General features: G+C 37.9%; 1 protein-coding gene across 1 annotated transcript in view; it reads left to right on the forward strand.

Moving 5' to 3' along the window:
- LOC128659251 (retinoic acid receptor responder protein 2) overlaps positions 1-24,532 on the forward strand; it is a 164,034-nt gene that overhangs the window by 114,124 nt on the left and 25,378 nt on the right. The gene's annotated exons all lie outside the window — the stretch shown is intronic.

The following is a 24,532-nucleotide window of genomic DNA, read 5'->3' on the forward strand; positions in this document are numbered from 1 at the left end:
AGGGATATTTAGTTTTAAAATAGGTTTACTGGTTGTTGTTTTTTATTTTTGGTAATGGTGTTTTTTTGTGCTACAGGGTGTGTTAGGGGGTCTTGGGGGGTTAGCTGTTAGAGGATTAAGTAGTGTAAGGGTAGTTTGCGGTGGGTTATTGGTGGTTAGGGGGTAAATAGGTTAGGGGTAGTTTGGTGTGGGGGTATCGGCAGTTAGGAGGTTAAGTGGCATAGGGGTAGTTTGTTGTGGGTTAAGTAGAGTAGGGAGTTTATTGCTGTGGGGGGGTTGTGGCAGTATAGGGGTTTAGTAGTGTATGGGTTATTGCGATGGGGGGTTGTGTGGTTTATCTTACTAAGGAGTTTAAAATAAGTATTTCATAAGTGTCATTGTATTTGCAGCAATATACAAATTTACATTAAGCTGTAACTGAAGTTACTTTTCAAGGGTCATTATAGTATAAAAACTACAACAGCCAAATTTACAGTACTTATATTATCACATTTGCTTCATTCTCTCTGTATCCTTTGTTGAGGGTGCAGTAATGCACTACTGGGAGCTAGCTGAACACATCAGGTGAGCAAATTACGAGACATATATGTTCATCCACCAATCAGCAGCTATCTTCCTCTGGTGCATTGCTGCTTCTAAGTCTACGCTTTTCAGCAAAGGATACCAAGTGAATAAAGCAAATTTGATAATAAAAGTAAATTGGAAAGTTGTATCAGTTGTAAAATGACATGCTCAATCTGAATCAAGAAAGAAACATTTTGGGCTAGATTACAAGTGGATTGCTAAATTATTACAAGTGGAACGCTAAATTTGCGGCCGCACAATAATTAACCAGCCATTATAAGTGGCTGGTTATTGCTACCACAAGCTCTTGTCTCTGGTTAATTTTATAAATGTGCCCCACATGCCCCCAAAATACAGTGTAGTGTATTTTATTAAAAAGTAGCAGTATTTTGGGGCTCAAGTTAGCAATGAGTGGGGTGTTCGGAAAAAAACGGCACTGAAAAGTGCCTTTACATTGCGGTCTATCGGAACTGTGTGTTCCCAGTAAATATATATACATTTATATAGATATATATATATATATACATACACTTATATACATATATATTTATGTGCTAATATGTGTATATACTGTACACATATTAACACAAATATATAAGTATATAATTATATGCATATAAATTTACAGTAAGATCAGCACTCACCAGCATCACCAACCCCTCTGTGCACGGCCAGAAGATCAATCCAAAGCAAAAGCAGCTTGCAGAACAGGATTCCGGTGAAAAATCCCAGTGTATCCACAGCAGCATATAAAGCCAGCACCAGAGTAAAGTTTAAACACCTTTATTAGACGAAAAACATAACGTTTCGGCCCCACCAGGGAGGCCTTGGTCACATGAAAAACAAGTCACCCCAGACAAGCATATCCCACAAACCCATGAAGTGCTCCTTATATACCCTAATACCTAATGATAACTGCCTAGAAAAACCGCCAAACTTACACAAATGTAAAACAGCTGGAATCGATAAACAGCAATCAATGTTAAAACAGCCCGGCAGTAACCTCCTAATGTGACACGCATAGATTGCGTATGCGTTCCAAAATTACCATAGTAACAAGGCTGTTAGGTCATGTGATGCGTAATCAAACCACTAAGGGCTAGTTGTGCGCATGCGTGGTAACAGTAAGACAGCAAGGAACGGTTGCCCCGGTAACAAGAGAAAAACAAACATGCCCCGAACGGAGATCGCAAAATGTGTGTGATACAACCGTGACCATGGCAACCGCTGTTTGCGTGCGTAGCTAGATAGAGCTGCAATATAGCTGAACAAGCTAAAGATAATCAAACCAAACCAACTCGGTCTTATGTCAAATATATATTATAATCACAAGTTTGACTGTGGAATCATATATTCATAACCTGTATAAAATTGAAGCGCATATCTAGCAGGCATAACTGATAAGTGACCTCAGTCTCTGACATGCGTAGCATACGCATGCATGCAGAGAGAAAAAAACATAGCAATAAGTCTATTTTGTGACATGATACCTGGTCAGACTGTTATGCGCTTATGAGGCATATGCATGATAACAAAAACTAGGTAAGCAGCGATTGACCCAGTATCCAGTAACAACAAAATTGCTCTAATCAGGATGACGTAATTTATACAATATAAATGTAAACATCATTTACAATATAAATATAAACATTGATGACATCCATGTTGATGACCTTTTGGTCACCATGGATGTCGTGAACCTATATACCATCATCCCACACACCCATGGCATGGAGATGGTTAGGAGAATGCTTTCTACTAATCAATTTTTTGTTGGTCCCCCAATTTAATTTTTGATGGATCTTCTGGAGCTCTGTCTGGTGAGAAATTATTTTCGGTTTGAAAACAATTTTTATTTGCAAACCCTTGGTACAGCTATGGGGTCAAACATGGCCCCGTCATACGCTAACATCTATATGGCTATGTATGAACAAAGGCATATTCTCACTCCAGAACAGAGCTCCATAAGGTTCTATCGGGGTTATATTGATGACGTCTTCTTGGTGTGGAGGGGTGGTGTGGAATCACTTATGTCATGGTTTAATGATTTAAATAGCTTAAACTCCACCGTCAGATTTAGGATTGAAGTCAGTACAGAGCAGATACATTTTCTTGATTTGGAAATTTATAAAAAAACAACAGAGTATGGTTTAAGATTAAATACTACATTGTATAATAAACCTACCGACAAAAACTCAACACTTCACTACAATAGCTACCATCCAAATTATCAAAAATCTGGAGTCAGTTCCTCTCAGCTCCTACGCGTGGTCAGAAACAACACAGAGGAGGCTCACAAGAAGAGACAACTGGAAGAGATGGCCCAAAAGTTCATTGACAGAGGCTACCCTGAACATCTTATTGAGGTACAATGTGAGAAAGCACAAGCACTTAATCAGCACTCACTCAGCAATAGAATGGTGTACAAGAGGGCACGGAACCTGCGGGACCTGCTGGTTCAGACCGATCCCATACAGAGCTATCAAAAAGACACATGGTTACCAAGAAAGAAGAATGGTTGTTACAGATTCGGGAACTGTGTTACCTGTAACGGGATGATAGTGGGCAATAAATTCCACCACCCCCATACCAATAAATTGTTCTCTGTACAACACAGGTTAACCTGTACGTCTGATCATGTGGTATATGTGATTATTTGCCCCTGTTCTCTATACTATGTGGGCAAAACCATTACCACCTTCAGAGAAAGGCTTGCCAATCATAAAGCAGCTATTAGGATGGCTATTGATAAAGGGTCTTCTGACCAACCGGTCGCGCGCCATTTCCAACAGGCCGGGCATACGATTTCCTCAATGAGGACAATTTTGATTGACCACGTTCCGAAACCCAGACGTGGCAGCGATAGAGCTAATGCCCTCTTACAGTTGGAGTCATGCTGGATACACCGCTTAGGGACCTTGACACCTAAAGGATTGAACATGACAATCGACTACAGCTGCTTTCACAAAAGACTGTGAGCTTCCTCTCATCATCATTTATAATGTACATATGATTCTCTACCTATTCCTTGAAGCACTTGGCGTGAATATTTTTATTGATCTGTTTTTTAATTTAGTAAGATGACCGAGTTTGGTGGGCGTTACTTAAATAAATGTAGGGATGTATATCCCCAGGGTGTGTGACATTATAATTTGGCCATTTGTATTCAGATGCTTTTTGACAAACCTATTTAATCCTGCCCTTCTACAAGGTTATCTTATTTTGTACAGTTGTTTGCAATATTTAGTGTTTTTTTGATATACTGCCTTATATTCCCCCCTGATTTTTTGTACTAATTCCCGTTGTCTAATATGTGCTTCTAGATTGTGAAGGGCCAGTTCATTAAAGCTCAGTAGTTACATTTGTTATGGCAACACATCCAGAACATATGATGTATTTTATGTGATTGGATCGAGTATATTTTGCTTAGGTCTACTACTGCTTTACTAATCATACTTAGAACAACGATTACAAGAAGTTCAAGAACACCAGAGAGTCAAATTTAGCGCTAAAAAAATCAAAGCTTTATTCTTATAAAAAACAGATAATTATTTCATCACAGCTCTTCCCTTAAGCTGTCTTACGCGTTTCGGCCCCCCTGGCCTTATTCATAGACATAAATTCACATTGTAAATGTCTCTCTTTTATACACATTAGCCAAAATGGCTCCTGAGATTTGCTGTGATTTCATTTGCTCAAAAGTTAATTACTGAAATTTCTAACACTTGCATAGGATTTAACTCTTTCACTTCCAGCTATATTGGTGTTAGTTATTAGTTACACTTAATATAATACATATGCACATCTCTACTATAAGTTCTATTAATTAAATATGGATAATGTAATCTTATTTACAAAACATTTGTATACACTATGTGTTTTATTATTTACTTAATCCTTATTTAATTGATATAACATATGTCTTGTTTAAAAACCAACTAACTTTATATGCTTTTACAATTTGCTTGTCCTTATTTGCAAAATATTTGTAAATGTTCAGGGATTAAGACTTAGAAAGAAGGGGAAAGAAAATATTAAGTTCATACAAGGTATAAATATACCTATTCTCACAATCACTTAAATTCCAGACTTAACATAACGTTTCGGCCCCACCAGGGAGGCCTTGGTCACATGAAAAACAAGTCACCCCAGACAAGCATATCCCACAAACCCATGAAGTGCTCCTTATATACCCTAATACCTAATGATAACTGCCTAGAAAAACCGCCAAACTTACACAAATGTAAAACAGCTGGAATCGATAAACAGCAATCAATGTTAAAACAGCCCGGCAGTAACCTCCTAATGTGACACGCATAGATTGCGTATGCGTTCCAAAATTACCATAGTAACAAGGCTGTTAGGTCATGTGATGCGTAATCAAACCACTAAGGGCTAGTTGTGCGCATGCGTGGTAACAGTAAGACAGCAAGGAACGGTTGCCCCGGTAACAAGAGAAAAACAAACATGCCCCGAACGGAGATCGCAAAATGTGTGTGATACAACCGTGACCATGGCAACCGCTGTTTGCGTGCGTAGCTAGATAGAGCTGCAATATAGCTGAACAAGCTAAAGATAATCAAACCAAACCAACTCGGTCTTATGTCAAATATATATTATAATCACAAGTTTGACTGTGGAATCATATATTCATAACCTGTATAAAATTGAAGCGCATATCTAGCAGGCATAACTGATAAGTGACCTCAGTCTCTGACATGCGTAGCATACGCATGCATGCAGAGAGAAAAAAACATAGCAATAAGTCTATTTTGTGACATGATACCTGGTCAGACTGTTATGCGCTTATGAGGCATATGCATGATAACAAAAACTAGGTAAGCAGCGATTGACCCAGTATCCAGTAACAACAAAATTGCTCTAATCAGGATGACGTAATTTATACAATATAAATGTAAACATCATTTACAATATAAATATAAACATTGATGACATCCATGTTGATGACCTTTTGGTCACCATGGATGTCGTGAACCTATATACCATCATCCCACACACCCATGGCATGGAGATGGTTAGGAGAATGCTTTCTACTAATCAATTTTTTGTTGGTCCCCCAATTTAATTTTTGATGGATCTTCTGGAGCTCTGTCTGGTGAGAAATTATTTTCGGTTTGAAAACAATTTTTATTTGCAAACCCTTGGTACAGCTATGGGGTCAAACATGGCCCCGTCATACGCTAACATCTATATGGCTATGTATGAACAAAGGCATATTCTCACTCCAGAACAGAGCTCCATAAGGTTCTATCGGGGTTATATTGATGACGTCTTCTTGGTGTGGAGGGGTGGTGTGGAATCACTTATGTCATGGTTTAATGATTTAAATAGCTTAAACTCCACCGTCAGATTTAGGATTGAAGTCAGTACAGAGCAGATACATTTTCTTGATTTGGAAATTTATAAAAAAACAACAGAGTATGGTTTAAGATTAAATACTACATTGTATAATAAACCTACCGACAAAAACTCAACACTTCACTACAATAGCTACCATCCAAATTATCAAAAATCTGGAGTCAGTTCCTCTCAGCTCCTACGCGTGGTCAGAAACAACACAGAGGAGGCTCACAAGAAGAGACAACTGGAAGAGATGGCCCAAAAGTTCATTGACAGAGGCTACCCTGAACATCTTATTGAGGTACAATGTGAGAAAGCACAAGCACTTAATCAGCACTCACTCAGCAATAGAATGGTGTACAAGAGGGCACGGAACCTGCGGGACCTGCTGGTTCAGACCGATCCCATACAGAGCTATCAAAAAGACACATGGTTACCAAGAAAGAAGAATGGTTGTTACAGATTCGGGAACTGTGTTACCTGTAACGGGATGATAGTGGGCAATAAATTCCACCACCCCCATACCAATAAATTGTTCTCTGTACAACACAGGTTAACCTGTACGTCTGATCATGTGGTATATGTGATTATTTGCCCCTGTTCTCTATACTATGTGGGCAAAACCATTACCACCTTCAGAGAAAGGCTTGCCAATCATAAAGCAGCTATTAGGATGGCTATTGATAAAGGGTCTTCTGACCAACCGGTCGCGCACCATTTCCAACAGGCCGGGCATACGATTTCCTCAATGAGGACAATTTTGATTGACCACGTTCCGAAACCCAGACGTGGCAGCGATAGAGCTAATGCCCTCTTACAGTTGGAGTCATGCTGGATACACCGCTTAGGGACCTTGACACCTAAAGGATTGAACATGACAATCGACTACAGCTGCTTTCACAAAAGACTGTGAGCTTCCTCTCATCATCATTTATAATGTACATATGATTCTCTACCTATTCCTTGAAGCACTTGGCGTGAATATTTTTATTGATCTGTTTTTTAATTTAGTAAGATGACCGAGTTTGGTGGGCGTTACTTAAATAAATGTAGGGATGTATATCCCCAGGGTGTGTGACATTATAATTTGGCCATTTGTATTCAGATGCTTTTTGACAAACCTATTTAATCCTGCCCTTCTACAAGGTTATCTTATTTTGTACAGTTGTTTGCAATATTTAGTGGTTTTTTGATATACTGCCTTATATTCCCCCCTGATTTTTTGTACTAATTCCCGTTGTCTAATATGTGCTTCTAGATTGTGAAGGGCCAGTTCATTAAAGCTCAGTAGTTACATTTGTTATGGCAACACATCCAGAACATATGATGTATTTTATGTGATTGGATCGAGTATATTTTGCTTAGGTCTACTACTGCTTTACTAATCATACTTAGAACAACGATTACAAGAAGTTCAAGAACACCAGAGAGTCAAATTTAGCGCTAAAAAAATCAAAGCTTTATTCTTATAAAAAACAGATAATTATTTCATCACAGCTCTTCCCTTAAGCTGTCTTACGCGTTTCGGCCCCCCTGGCCTTATTCATAGACATAAATTCACATTGTAAATGTCTCTCTTTTATACACATTAGCCAAAATGGCTCCTGAGATTTGCTGTGATTTCATTTGCTCAAAAGTTAATTACTGAAATTTCTAACACTTGCATAGGATTTAACTCTTTCACTTCCAGCTATATTGGTGTTAGTTATTAGTTACACTTAATATAATACATATGCACATCTCTACTATAAGTTCTATTAATTAAATATGGATAATGTAATCTTATTTACAAAACATTTGTATACACTATGTGTTTTATTATTTACTTAATCCTTATTTAATTGATATAACATATGTCTTGTTTAAAAACCAACTAACTTTATATGCTTTTACAATTTGCTTGTCCTTATTTGCAAAATATTTGTAAATGTTCAGGGATTAAGACTTAGAAAGAAGGGGAAAGAAAATATTAAGTTCATACAAGGTATAAATATACCTATTCTCACAATCACTTAAATTCCAGACTTAACATCTTATGTGTTCTAGTTACTAGAATACAAAGTTTCTGAAACAATAAACAATAGTGTATCAAATAAGTGACTCATCATAGTAATCTGATAGTGGCTATATAAAAAGGTATTGTTATCGTTAGGGGACAGCATTTAGCCAATAAAGACTAATAATAAAAACGGACCGTTCTCCTACACCTAAACTATAATGCTTCTACATAATTATAAAAACAAATTAGTGGTGTGTTAGTATTTAAGTCTTTTTCCAAAAATTAATGACATCCCCCTCAATATTTAAGCCCTTTGGTTTTCTTGTTTGTAACTGGAAGATCCAGAAGGCTTCTCTATATAGGAGGTGACTAGTTCTATCTCCTCCTCTTGATCTGGGTTTTACTAGCTCTATTATTTGCCAACTAAAGGAAGTTACATCTTGATTATGGCAATAGATGAAGTGCCTAGACAGATCTGAGCATTCAATATTATTCTTGATATCATTTAGATGCTCCCTTACTCTGGTCCTTGCCTCCCTAGTAGTACATCCTGTATATTGTAGCCTACAGCTAGTGCATTCAATAAGATAAACAGCATATGTGCTGCGGCATGTACTACAACTTTCGTGAGTGTACACCTTATTGGTAATACGTGATTGGAAAGTCTGACCAATACATACATGTGAACAGGCAATGCAGTTTGTGTAATTACATTTATAGTGGCCTTTTATTGTAAGCCAACTATTCGTGTATGTTCCTGTTTTTTTCAACTGACTAGGTGATATTAGATTTCCAATAGTACATCCTCTCCTAGATACATAGTTACAACCTCCCTCTACATAGTCCTTCAGGCTATCTTCAGCCGACACTATCGGCAGGTGTTTCTTGATAATGCCACAAATATCGTAAAATTGAGGACTATAGGTAGTAGAGAAGGTGGGTCTTGAAAGATCAAATCGTTTATGTCGTTTGATGGTTTCATTATTTATGAGTGTGGCCCTATCCATTCGTGACACTTCTAGGAGTGCTCTATTTACTGTCTTGGGTCGATATCCTCTCTGCAATAGAGATTCTTTAAACTTGCTGCTCTCTAGAAGAAAATCACTATCTTCGGAGCAGTTTCTCTTAATACGCATAAATTGCCCTTTTGCCACCCCAAAGCCTGTATGCTTAGGGTGGTTACTTCTTGCATGTAATATCGTATTCGACATGACAGGTTTTCTATACAACGAGGTCTTAATGCTATTAGTTTCAGTGACCCCTCTAAGGTAATATCTAGATAGAGAATCTTTACCTTTTCAAACTGATATGTGAACTGCAAACCTACTTCATTTGCATTCAGATAATCAACATATAGCTTGGCCTCCTCCTCAGTACCCTGCCATATGAACAGGAGGTCATCAATGAAACGTTTGTATAGTTTTATCTTGTTGTGAAATGGGTTCTCACCTCCAAAGACGTGGGACCGTTCCCACCATCCCATATAGATGTTAGCGTAGGATGGTGCAAACTTCGCACCCATCGCGGTCCCACGTCTCTGGAGGTAAAAATCACCCTCAAAATGAAAAAAGTTATGCGTTAAAAGGAAGTCTAATGCTCTGCAAATAAACATCCTTAGATCATAATCATAGTTGCTGAAGTCTTTTAGGATTTCTGCTACTGCATCTACCCCTATGTTGTGTGGAATTGCCGAATATAGGCCAACCACATCTATTGTTAACCAGGAGGACGTGGTACCCCAGGACATCTTATCCAGATTAGACACCAGATGTTTGGTATCACGCAGATATGAGGGAAATTGTAGGACCAAGGGTTGTAAAAGTGTTTCAACCCAATTGGAGAGGTGTTCAAAGAGGGAACCGATACCTGACACAATAGGTCTACCTTTCACCTCCTCCAAGGATTTATGCACCTTGGGGAGGTGATGAAAGATCGGTATGACAGGATTTGCAACCAACAAATAATTAAATGTGTCTTGTTCAAAGATTCCCTCCTGAACACCATCATCCAATAGATCCAATAGATCCCTTTTGAAAGCATCTGTAGGGTTCCTCACAAGTCTAGTGTAAACATCTTTATCATTTAACTGTCTCATGGCTTCTTGTATATATGAAGCTTTATCCAAGGCAACAATACTACCGCCCTTATCGGCTCGCCTTATGACTATATCATCATAGGATTGCAAGTCCTTCAATGCTTGGCGAAGCTCAGGTCGTAGATTTGAATATGTTACTTTGTTATTAGACAACTTCACTAGATCTTGTTCCACCCTATGGTGAAAGGCCTCCAAAAAGGGACCTCTCATAGCTACAGGATAAAGCACAGATCTAGGTTTAAAATTACCATGTGAGACCTTTACATGTGCAGGATCTCTCAAATGATGAGACCCAAGATCCTGCAAAACATAATAGTCACTAGCCTCCTCGAAATCAAAGATATCTGAAATACTAGGGTATCTGTCTATAGGACTAACGTTCGTATCATTGTCAGACTGACTGTCCATGTCACTATTACTATTGTTGTGCCAGAAATATTTCTTAAGGGTGAGATCCCTCACTAGCCTATTGACATCTGTGATAGTCTCAAACAGATTAAAAGATCTGGTGGGGACAAAACTAAGGCCCATACTCAAAACTTCCAATTCATAAGAAGTTAAGTCTCTACCAGATAGATTAATCACTTTTAAATCTGGTACTTGTTGTAATGCACTCTGCCTCTTTGGGCCCTTGAGTTTCGACCTCTTCCTCTTCCTCGAGGCCCCCCTCCCTCTCTTTGGTGTTGTCCCTGGTAAAAAACCTGAGATTCTTGGGGTTGTGTTAATGTGTGTACCATTGTACTACTCGCACCAAGATCTCCATCATTATCACTCAAAAATACTGCTTCTCGAGAGGTAGGCAAGCTAACAGAGACACTACTTCTATTATCTCTAGTTTGTTGCCTGGTCACAATACTGTTTGTACTTAAATTAGCTCTCCCTCTGTGTGTTACATTGCTATTTCTGATGATACTCTTAGGAGGGGGTATATAATCCTCCTCGCCACTAGAATCACTTATTGCTGAAAGGGCTCCTGCTTCATCATCAGTACCCTCTGTGTCAGAAAATGTGACCCTCTTTTTAGTTTCATTCAAGGATATAGTGGCAATGCTGTCATTGGCTTTAACATTTGTTTGGATCTTAGGTTTAAACCTCCTTTGTTTATGACTCTTGTTACTACGAATATGCCATGTGTAAACCTTATTATTAACATAATCATCATTGTCTCTTTTAAACTTTCTCAACTTGAAATTGTCTAAGTCAGTTCTAAATTTCAAAACAGTATCACTTAGAAGCTTATCCAGTTCATTGTACTTAGAATTATCAACAAAGCTATTAAGTTGTGTTTGTATATTTTCTAGCTCTTTTCTAATTTTAACAAGCTGAGTGGTTTTAAATTTGACAATAAGCATCATTAATTTTTTAGAGCAGTCACTCAAAATTTCATTCCATGTAGCGATAAAGTCAGGGTCCTCAACTGAGAAAGTGGGGTATTTATGAAGTCGTAGCCCTCTTGGGATCATATCAAGTTGTAAATATTTCTCCAGGGCCCTCTTGTCCCACCATGTTTTATATTCTTTTAATAATGTCCTTTCTAGTAGTAAAAAGGTTTCGCTTATCCCCAGGACTTCATCCTGTTTAACAAAAGTATCCTCAAGTGTTAACTGCTCCAAATCAAGTGCAGTGAGCGGTGTCAAAGAAAATAAGCTCTGTAAATCCATTTTGTTAGTTTGTTTAGAAAAACTGTCAAAGTCTGTAAGGGGCAAGTCTGCAGGAAAAAAGAATATGCAGCGTATGCTTGATCAGACAAAGTTCAATCCTGCTCAGACTCTAACCCCTACATATAGCCCACAGTGGAGTTATCAGGTAAATATGTATTGTTTCACATACAGATCCTTCTCTAGTAATTTGCAAGCTAGTAACCAAAAATAGCCCAGAGCGACAGTGCAACTTGTTATGCTAAGAGACAGTCACTATGCAGACACAGCCCTCTCTGGAGCTAACCATCGAAACAGGTAAATACTTCGGTACTCACTACTTTCCCGTATATCCTGAAGAGGCATCCAGGTCGTGGGGCTGTGTAGTTCAACAGGCCGCTTGATCGCTCCGCTGCTCTGTCCGGTTCCTGTGTCTCCTAGCGTCTTCATGCACCTGTGTGAAGCTCTGTGGTTTCCGGCTGTATGACGTCACTTCCTCCGTTGGGCTCCGTGTTTAGGATTCCAATACCTCCGGTAACGGCTTACGGTCTTGAAAGCAAAAGGTGAGAAATTCCCTTCAACACTGTGGCTATTAAGACTGCGCTTTGACTCTAGCTGGTAGTAGAATAAGTAATACAAGAAGTTCAAGAACACCAGCGAGTCAAATTTAGCGCTAAAAAATCAAAGCTTTATTCTTATAAAAAACAGATAATTATTTCATCACAGCTCTTCCCTTAAGCTGTCTTACGCGTTTCGCCCCCCCTGGCCTTATTCATAGACATAAATTCACATTGTAAATGTCTCTCTTTTATACACATTAGCCAAAATGGCTCCTGAGATTTGCTGTGATTTCATTTGCTCAAAAGTTAATTACTGAAATTTCTAACACTTGCATAGGATTTAACTCTTTCACTTCCAGCTATATTGGTGTTAGTTATTAGTTACACTTAATATAATACATATGCACATCTCTACTATAAGTTCTATTAATTAAATATGGATAATGTAATCTTATTTACAAAACATTTGTATACACTATGTGTTTTATTATTTACTTAATCCTTATTTAATTGATATAACATATGTCTTGTTTAAAAACCAACTAACTTTATATGCTTTTACAATTTGCTTGTCCTTATTTGCAAAATATTTGTAAATGTTCAGGGATTAAGACTTAGAAAGAAGGGGAAAGAAAATATTAAGTTCATACAAGGTATAAATATACCTATTCTCACAATCACTTAAATTCCAGACTTAACATCTTATGTGTTCTAGTTACTAGAATACAAAGTTTCTGAAACAATAAACAATAGTGTATCAAATAAGTGACTCATCATAGTAATCTGATAGTGGCTATATAAAAAGGTATTGTTATCGTTAGGGGACAGCATTTAGCCAATAAAGACTAATAATAAAAACGGACCGTTCTCCTACACCTAAACTATAATGCTTCTACATAATTATAAAAACAAATTAGTGGTGTGTTAGTATTTAAGTCTTTTTCCAAAAATTAATGACATCCCCCTCAATATTTAAGCCCTTTGGTTTTCTTGTTTGTAACTGGAAGATCCAGAAGGCTTCTCTATATAGGAGGTGACTAGTTCTATCTCCTCCTCTTGATCTGGGTTTTACTAGCTCTATTATTTGCCAACTAAAGGAAGTTACATCTTGATTATGGCAATAGATGAAGTGCCTAGACAGATCTGAGCATTCAATATTATTCTTGATATCATTTAGATGCTCCCTTACTCTGGTCCTTGCCTCCCTAGTAGTACATCCTGTATATTGTAGCCTACAGCCTACAGCTAGTGCATTCAATAAGATAAACAGCATATGTGCTGCGGCATGTACTACAACTTTCGTGAGTGTACACCTTATTGGTAATACGTGATTGGAAAGTCTGACCAATACATATATGTGAACAGGCAATGCAGTTTGTGTAATTACATTTATAGTGGCCTTTTATTGTAAGCCAACTATTCGTGTATGTTCCTGTTTTTTTTCAACTGACTAGGTGATATTAGATTTCCAATAGTACATCCTCTCCTAGATACATAGTTACAACCTCCTTCTACATAGTCCTTCAGGCTATCTTCAGCCGACACTATCGGCAGGTGTTTCTTGATAATGCCACAAATATCGTAAAATTGAGGACTATAGGTAGTAGAGAAGGTGGGTCTTGAAAGATCAAATCGTTTATGTCGTTTGATGGTTTCATTATTTATGAGTGTGGCCCTATCCATTCGTGACACTTCTAGGAGTGCTCTATTTACTGTCTTGGGTCGATATCCTCTCTGCAATAGAGATTCTTTAAACTTGCTGCTCTCTAGAAGAAAATCACTATCTTCGGAGCAGTTTCTCTTAATACGCATAAATTGCCCTTTTGCCACCCCAAAGCCTGTATGCTTAGGGTGGTTACTTCTTGCATGTAATATCGTATTCGACATGATAGGTTTTCTATACAACGAGGTCTTAATGCTATTAGTTTCAGTGACCCCCTCTAAGGTAATATCTAGATAGGGAATCTTTACCTTTTCAAACTGATATGTGAACTGCAAACCTACTTCATTTGCATTCAGATAATCAACATATAGCTTGGCCTCCTCCTCAGTACCCTGCCATATGAACAGGAGGTCATCAATGAAACGTTTGTATAGTTTTATCTTGTCGTGAAATGGGTTCTCACCTCCAAAGACGTGGGACCGTTCCCACCATCCCATATAGATGTTAGCGTAGGATGGTGCAAACTTCGCACCCATAGCGGTAAAAATCACCCTCAAAACGATTGCCAGGTTTACATTTATATTGTATAAATTATGTCATCCTGATTAGAGCAATTTTTTTGTTACTGGATACTGGGTCAATCGCTGCTTACCTAGTTTTTTTTTTATCATGCATATGCCTCATAAGCGCATAACAGTCTGACCAGGTATCATGTCACAAAATAGACTTATTGCTATGTTTTTTTCTCTCTGCATGCATGCGTATTCTACGCATGTCAGAGACTGAGGTCACTTATCAGTTATGCCTGCTAGATATGCGCTTCAATTTTATACAGGTTATGAATATATGATTCCACAGTCAAACTTGTGATTATAATATATATTTGACATAAGACCGAGTTGGTTTGGTTTGATTATCTTTAGCTTGTTCAGCTATATTGCAGCTCTATCTAGCTACGCACGCAAACAGCGGTTGCCATGGTCACGGTTGTATCGCACACATTTTGCAATCTCCGTTCGGGGCATGTTTGTTTTCCTCTTGTTACCGGGGCAACCGTTCCTTGCTGTCTTACTGTTACCACGCATGCGCACAACTAGCACTTAGTGTTTTGATTACGCATCACATGACCTAACAGCCTTGTTACTATGGTAATTTTGGAACGCATACGCAATCTATGCGTGTCACATTAGGAGGTTACTGCCGGGCTGTTTTAACATTGATTGCTGTTTATCGATTCCAGCTGTTTTACATTTGTGTAAGTTTGGCGGTTTTTCTAGGCAGTTATCATTAGGTATTAGGGTATATAAGGAGCACTTCATGGGTTTGTGGGATATGCTTGTCTGGGGTGACTTGTTTTTCATGTGACCAAGGCCTCCCTGGTGGGGCCAAAACGTTATGTTTTTCGTCTAATAAAGGTGTTTAAACTTTACTCTGGTGCTGGCTTTATATGCTGCTGTGGATACACTGGGATTTTTCCCCGGAATCCTGTTCTGCAAGCTGCTTTTGCTTTTAATTATATGCATATATATTTAAATTTGCTGCGCTTCTTACCCCTTTCGCTGCGCTTAGGTTCTGATGCTGTCTCTGACGGCATCAGAACAAGACTCCCATTGGAGCCTATGGCAGAGCACTCTTGTAAGCGCAATGCTTCCTGGCAATATGAACTTGAACTCGGGTTTCGCATTGTGATCAACTTGTAATACCAGCGCACATTAGCGTGTGCTGGTATTACTCAGAGGATCGTTAATTATCACTTGCGCATAAGTGATATTTAGCACTCCACTTTTTGTTTCATGTCCTTTTAACTCATAGAAAACTGCTTGTCCTGAGCAGAATTGGGCAGTGACCTGATCAGCAGCGGCAGTCACATGACCCTTTTCTGATCACTGAATCAGACTTTCAGGGTTAGTAAAACTTATACGCTCTAACAAATTAGAGCATGTAATTGTGGCACTATAATGTCCCTTTGCTATTTATAGTTATATTGTTTATAACCAAGAAGATATCTAACTCTAACGTTTTTATGACAAAGCGTGAAGCTCTTATGGAGCTGCTGATATTTAGTACAATTATAATTAATGCAATATAAGAGATTTAAAGGGACATAAATATTTATAACAAAAATATTTAGTACATTAGAGCATTTTGAATTGCACTATTGCATAACCATCCTAAAGTTATTAAACACATATGGGTCAAACATATCAATTTATTTTTATCTACAAAGTCCCCAATTAATAGTTGTTTCTGTTGAAAATAATTGGATAAGGTTTTTCTAAAAGATCTTGATTAACCCCACAGTTAAAGTCAGATTCGGACCTGCAACGCGCTACTGTTCCTGAGCTGAAAAGAGTTCCTGAGCCAATAAAGGGCAGCATATGTGTGTATCTGCCAATCAGCAGTGGTGAGAAAAGGGGGTTAAATAAAAAAGCGCTAGAGTTAATAGCCGGTAAGCCTCTATTCCCTACTATCTTCTTCCTAGATAGTGAATAATCTGAGGGAGATGGGGAGGTGGAAATGAGGCGCTAGATATAGCACTAGGGGTTAAAAGTACTATGGATAAAGTGATATCTTACTATTGTATTAGTGTGTATTAAAGGGAAAAGGCTTTAAGATGTTGAAATCACATCAGATTAGATAATTAGCGACAGGTGTAAAACATATGAAGGTCTTGTAAATGTGGAAATCACTAAAGAACTAGTGACAAGGTTTAAAACAAAAATAAACAGCAATTTATTACAAATGTGACCCTGTTAATAGAGAAGCACAAATCTAAGTACTATAAAATGGACATGTAAAATATACAATAAAAATGATAAAATACCTAAGTGTTGCAACACTGATTCATAAATTCAAATTACTTTGATTAGCACACATAAAACACCAGAAAAACAGTGGGTTTTCTGAGTGAAGACTTTTCTAAAGTATACCAAGGGTTAAACCACAAAAGCTATTATAGAAATTATAAGAGCGGTTATACAATGTATCAGATAAAAGTCAATCCTTGCAATGATGCCGTTAGGGATATATATCATGCAGTTACTTTCAAGTTATAATCCCATATGCAGCAATATTAGCTGTGTAGTGGAGTACTAGTGGCAAATATCTAATGACAACGGTATTCACGTTTGTAAATGAACAGGAATGCTTTTAATTTTAAGTCAGTTCACTGAATATTCCATTTAAGTAAGGGTTATTAGTGTAGATGTTCTTACCCTTATTTGAAGATAAATCCAGCTAACTTTATTTGCAGTGTTCTGCCTTATTCCCCAGCGCTTGCCGCATCTACTTACTCCGTATTTTCGGCAGCCTCTCAGGTTGGGGGAGTTCCGGGAGGTCAATTACCCTATGACCTGAGTCCCCGTCTGGATCCTCTGTGCCCGTAAACGTAAGGGCAGACACCTCAAGCTGTAGTCTTTTTTTATACTTGCGCAAGTTATTCCTTAGAAGGTTCTTACTTGAAGTCTTTCCTGCAGTTTAGTACTGAATGTACACAGGTAATTCTCCAGTCTCCTTCTGGTGTAATAGAAAGTCACACTTTAACGGCATCATTGCAAGGATTGACTTTTATCTGATACATTGTATCACCGCTCTTATAATTTCTATAATAGCTTTTGTGGTTTAACCCTTGGTATACTTTAGAAAAGTCTTCACTCAGAAAACCCACTGTTTTTCTGGTGTTTTATGTGTGCTTATCAAAGTAATTTGAATTTATGAATCAGTGTTGCAAAACTTAGGTATTTTATAATTTTTATTGTATATTTTACATGTCCATTTTATAGTACTTAGATTTGTGCTTCTCTATTAACAGGGTCACATTTGTAATAAATTGCTGTTTATTTTTGTTTTAAACCTTGTCACTAGTTCTTTAGTGATTTCCACATTTACAAGACCTTCATATGTTTTACACCTGTCGCTAATTATCTAATCTGATGTGATTTCAACATCTTAAAGCCTTTTCCCTTTAATACACACTAATACAATAGTAAGATATCACTTTATCCATAGTACTTTTAACCCCTAGTGCTATCTCTAGCGCAACATTTCCACCTCCCCATCTCAATCAGCAGTGGTGGGCAGCTCGGGACCTAAAGGGTGGTTCCAGAGACATGCAGTAAGAGGAGGCAGGTGAGGCAGTGTCTCACCTGTCATCATAGGGGAAGAAATCAATAACTTAACTGAGAATAAAAAAGAATATTATTTTTTAAATACAAATCCATGGAGAGTGGCATTAAGCAGGTCTGCCTCTCTCCATTGCATAGCATGCAACTTAGGAGTATGCAACTTAGGAGCTGTGAGCGCCACCCTCTGACAAGTTTCAGCTCAGTGCTGCCAATAAAACTCCAACTGAGAAAGCTTCATAGCTGCCTCTTGAGGGGGGCAAAGTAGTAACACTATCCGGTTACAACAGTGATAGACAACAGGTGTTATAAAAATAGATACAGGCAAACAGTACACATAGATATAGACAAGTAATACACATAGATATAGGCTAGCACTACACATAGATATAGGCATGCACTACACATAGATATAGGCAAGTACTACACATAGATATAGGCAAGCACTACACATAGATATAGGGAAGAACTACACATAGATATAGGCAAGCACTACACATAGATATAGGCACACACTACACATAGATATAGGCATGCACTACATATAGATATAGGCAAGCACTACACAAATATATAGACAAGTAATACACATAGATATAGGCTAGCAGTACACATAGATATAGGCATGCACTACAGGTAGATATAGTTTAGCAGTACACATAGATTTAGGCAAGCACTACACATAGATATAGACAAGCACTACACATAGATATAGGCAACTATTACAGGTAGATATAGGCTAGTAATACACATAGATATAGACAAGGACTACACATAGATACAAACAAATACTACATATAGATATAGACAAGCACTATACATAGATATAGGCAAGCACTACACATAGATATAGGCAAGTAATACACATAGATATAGGCAATTACTACACATAGATATAGGTAAGCACTACACATAGATATAGGCAAGCACTACACATATATATAGGCAAGCACTACACATAGATATAGGCAAGTAATACACATAGATATAGACAAGTACTACACATAGATATAGACAAGAACTACACATAGATATAGGCAAGAACTTCACATAGATATAGGCAAGCACTACACATAGATATAGACAAGCACTACACATAGATATAGACAAACACTACACATAGATATAGGCAAGCACTACACATAGATATAGACAAGCACTACACATAGATATAGGCAAGCAATACACATAGATATAGGCAATTACTACACATAGATATAGGTAAGCACTACACATAGATATAGGCAAGCACTACACATAGATATAGGCAAGCACTACACATAGATATAGAAAAACACTACACATAGATATAGGCAAGCACTAGATATAGATATAGGCACGCACTGCACAAAGATATAGGCAAACACTACACATATATATATAGACAAGCACTACACATAGATATAGACAAGCACTAAATGTTGATATCCACTACACATAGATATAGGCAAGCACTACACATAGATATAGGCAAGAACTACACATAGATATAGGTAAGCACTACACATAGATATAGACAAGCACTACACATAGGTATAGGCAAACACTACACCTAGATATAGACAAGCACTAGACATAGATATAGACAAGCACTACATGTAAATATCCACTACACATAGATATAGGCAGGCACTATATATAGATATAGTTACATACTACACATAGATATAGGTAGTCACTATACATAGATATAGGCACGCACTACACATAGATATAGGCAAGCACTATACATAGATTTAGACAAGTTCTACACATAGATATAGGCAAGCACTACACATAGAAATAGGCTATCATTTCACATATATATAGGTAAGCACTACACATAGATATAGGCAGGCACTATACATAGATTTAGGCAAGCACTACACATAAATTTAGGCTAGCACTACACATAGATATAGACAAGCATTGCACATAGATATAGGCAAGCACTACACATAGATATAGGCTAGCACTACACATAGATATAGACAATCACTACACATATATGGACAAGCATTGCACATAGATATAGGCAAGCACTACATATAGATATAGGTAAGCACTACACATAGATATGGGGAATCACTACACATAGATATAGGGAAGCACTACACAAAGATACATATAAGCACTACACATAGATACGGGTAAGCATTACACATACATATAGGCAACCACTTCACTTAGATATAGGCAAGTGCTACACATAGATACAGGCAAGCATCACACATAGATATAGGCAAGCACTAGATATAGATATAGGCAAGCACTGCACATAGATATAGACAAGCACTGAACATAGATATAGGCAAGCACAGCACATAGATATAGGCAAGCACTGCACAAAGATATAAGCAAGCACTGCACATAGTAATAGGCTAGCACTTCACATAGATATAGGCAATCACTACACATAGATAAAGGCAATCACTACACATTGATATAGACAATAGACAGAGTCAGTCGTATCCGGCTCAAGTTAGGGGGCGCTATGTTGATCTACAGCAATAGTAGTGTCAGTCATGTCTGACTCAAAATAGAAGGCACTATGTTGATCTACAGCAATAATAAATTAAAATAAGAATAAATGCAAGAATAATACATTCAGATAAACACATATGTGTAAAAAGGAATGGTGAGCAGAACGACCTTCATTACCCTGAGCCAGCTTCAGATATCGGCACCCCACGTGGCCGCTAACTACAAGCCATCAGCCCACATAGAGTGCGACACGGGTGAGGAACATTGTGCGAGTGCTCAGATCGCAAAATGCAGGCACGGCCAGAGGACTGCTCGTGGACCTACGGGCAACAATACAAAGTATACTCCAGACCTGCGGAATGGCAGGACATCACAGATTTGAACACATCAGGTGAGCGGTGGGCCCAGAGTACGCACCATATACTACACACTACAGGGTGTTATTGAACTGTGGGGGCTGGGAGGATCAATAAATACCCCGGCATATTCACATACCCAGCTACACTACCGGGTGTCAAGGCATAACAGAGTCGACAGTAAGGGTTGCACACAGGGGTGAGAAGTCATTGCAAGGTAAAGACAGTTTTTTCATCCTCCCTCTTTTCAACCATACGCACCATTGCACAAAGAATAGGTCCTTCTTAATATTTATGAACTACTTTTCATATAATAAAGAAAGGTGTCCTCTACATAGTTATGCCTCATAAGAAAAACCAGAAAATGGAGAGGGGCACTTCCACTAAAACAGTGGGACATTACTTGAAACCAGTTGATCAAACTCAGTCCTCACAACCTGACATTACAGAAGACAGACAGATAACAACAGCAGCCCAAGTGCATGCATCTGACCAGCTACCCACAGACTATGTTACCAAGGCTGATCTGAGTTTATTATCATCCAAAGAAGATATTAAAGTAGCTATGCATGAGGTTAGAGCCTTGTATAAAGATCTCCATAAAGATGTAACTTGACTCAAAAGTAGAATCACCTCGGTTGAGGAGCAGTACTCTTCATGTACTTCTGGATTAAAACAGCTCACTACTAAAGTCACATCACAAGAGAGCTCTATTGAGGCACTAAATGAAAAGGTTGAGGACTTAGAAAATCGCAACCGCCGTAACAACTTGCTGATTAGAGGGGCACCGGAATCAGTTGCCCCCTCTGCGATTGCAGGATATTTACAAGACCTATTCCGGACAATCAAAGGGACACCTGGTGCTCCTGACATTCCTATTGAAGGAGCCCATAGGGCACTCAGGGCCAAACCCCCACCTAAAGCCCCTCCTAGGGACATTATTGTAAAACTACTCCACTTTCCTGACAAAGAGGACATTCTGAGAAACTCTAGGGCAAAGCAGCCGATTCACCATGCAGGGATATATATACAAATATTCAGTGACATCAGCCCCATTGCTCTACAAAAATGCAGATCACTGTCATTCCTCACGTATGTTTTGCAGAGCCATAAAATACCTTATAGATGGGGGTTCCCCGTATGCATAATCGCAACTAAAGATAATAAGACTGTGATCTATAAGACAGAAGAGGATCTTGCCCGGTTCTGTGCCCAACTCTCCATAGATGTACCTGCACATACACAGCAGGCCGAAAGGAATAGCACCCAGCACACAGGATACGGCACAGGAAGAAACCGGCCTCAATATACAGTACACAAGTAATCCCAGAGACACAGTAGACTGAAAACAGTCAGAAGTTCCAAAACCTCTAAGCATAACTAAAGACTGCCTTTGTGAAATTTCCAACCATACATTAGAAGTGCAAGTATCTTTGAAATGTGTTCATTGATTTGTTTATTTTAGTTTACTAGATGCAACTTTAGGACATAAAGCATAGGAATAAGGTTATACTCTTACGCTATTTGTCTTTCAATTATGGACACTACAAAAGAGGGCCTAGTTAATTTGTAGGGTTTTCAATATTTGAATTGTATTATAGTACTGGTTATCAATAGGACCTGCCTAGATAATGTTTAATAGTTACTAGAAGTTTTTGAAAATGTGTGGGGTCCCCAGCACAGGCTGGAAGGCGCAGGCCTCTTTGCAATGAGTCGTTCCTCACTCATGTAACCAGTCAAGTTGAGCAAATTTTAAGGGGCTTTGCATGTGACAACATAGCCTGGTCGTCTCTACTATCTAAAAGACACAACAAGTGAGATAATAGTTATTTTAGAAAGTTATAAACAGTTTAGATGCATTGTTTCACATGTTACATTTAGTTCTGCATAGACAGATTAACTGTACTACCTCTTTATTATATAATGTATATTGCCCAATGTATTGCATTAGGGCGCTGTTTCCTTTTCCTCAATCATATGACTTTCATTAAATATAGGAAACAAATATCTTCAATCACACTCAACAATTTCTTCATATTTATCAGGTTTTGTTGACATCACAACATATACACCCGTAGATAAGATAACATTCACAACATATATTATCCTACTGTTAGACCTCATAGTCCAACTAAATCAAACTACATGTAATAATTATACTTAAGATGAGTGCAAGTAGTTACTCTCAAAAGAAACAATCAGTAACACTAAGGGTGTGTTACTACTAGGGGGCGCACAGGACCCTATATGATTACTATGCAAATAGTCTAAGCGAGAAGAGAACAAGAAATCACATGAAATAACTAGAATGAAATATACTATATAAAATAATGTAAACAAATAAGATACAATTCTTATAAATATGGGACTATGAGAAACATAGGATACAACACAAATAATAACAAATACAGTAATAAGAAATTCCTGAAAGGTTCTTATCTGGAAATGCTGTCTTCTTCTGCAATGTTATATAGATGGTAAATGTCCCAATTGGGGTGGGAATAGTCCCAAATGATGAATGTGATCAAATACCAGGATGATCAATGATCAGGAACACAGATGATGACTGGAGTCAGCTGCTTTGTCAGGGAAATCAGGATCTAAGAGCAAGTTTTCTCTGTGAAGAAATCACAAAAAGACAAAGGCGCCTCCTGGTGTAATACAGTTGGTGAAAGAGATTTGTTAGGTTATCAAAAAGGTACTCACAAGTGGAGCAGCACTCAATTGTGCTAAATCAAACAGAATGGGATCTCACAGTGTCCCAGCTCACTGACACTGCAAGGAAAATGGTTTCTCCAACGTCTTGCCGGACTGATAGAGCTCAGACTCTCACAAAGAGGTTTAAATAAAACCAGATTTTATTAATAAAATAAAAATCTCAGTGTCTCATGACACTAGATATTAAAAGAACAAGCAACGCGTGTCTCAGAGTGCTGTCTGTTTAATCAGGCTTCTAATGATACAATGAGAGTACTGGCTTAAATAAAAACATATGACCAATCCCAGTTCATTAACACATGACACACGCAACCAGGTGTACTAAGACCTAACAACCTCACTATGCATGTGGGCTGTATTAGCCTAGCCCTGATTGGCTTTTTGGTCATCCCTTAACAATTGATGATAGGTCCTCAGTGGCCCTGTGACTTATGACGTATAAGGAAGTAAACCACGTGTCAGGAAGTAAATCACTTTTAGGATCAGACAAATCGTACATTGCCGATCTGAATGAAAAAAGGTATTTTAAAAACATCATATATCAAAAGTCATAATTAGAGGCAATAATGGAAACAAGATTACTATAATGCACGCATTGCTAAATATCTTTCTATTCATATACATATCTGTAATTAAGCATAAAGAGCATAGAATGCACATAGGTTCCGTTTTGACAAATATATTGTATTTTAACACTTTATTTTGACTTTTGTTTTTAAAGTTTTAATACAGAGGTAATGTGGGTCATGTTTCAGTAATTCTATTATAAAGGATTATATATGTCAATGATAAGACCTTGTTTACAAGATTGGATAGACTCATTATGTTAACCCTTGTGTGTGTGTATATATATACTCATTCTTATGAGAACTTTTTAAAATGTTTTTAGATGTTTAGAGATTGTCATTCTATTTTGTTTATTATGTCAGTGGTTATATTGAGACCAATTAGGTCTTATTACACCTGGTTGGGTGTGTCATGTGTTAATGAACTGG

Source organism: Bombina bombina, chromosome 5, assembly GCF_027579735.1.
Source record: "Bombina bombina isolate aBomBom1 chromosome 5, aBomBom1.pri, whole genome shotgun sequence".
NCBI lineage: Eukaryota > Metazoa > Chordata > Amphibia > Anura > Bombinatoridae > Bombina > Bombina bombina.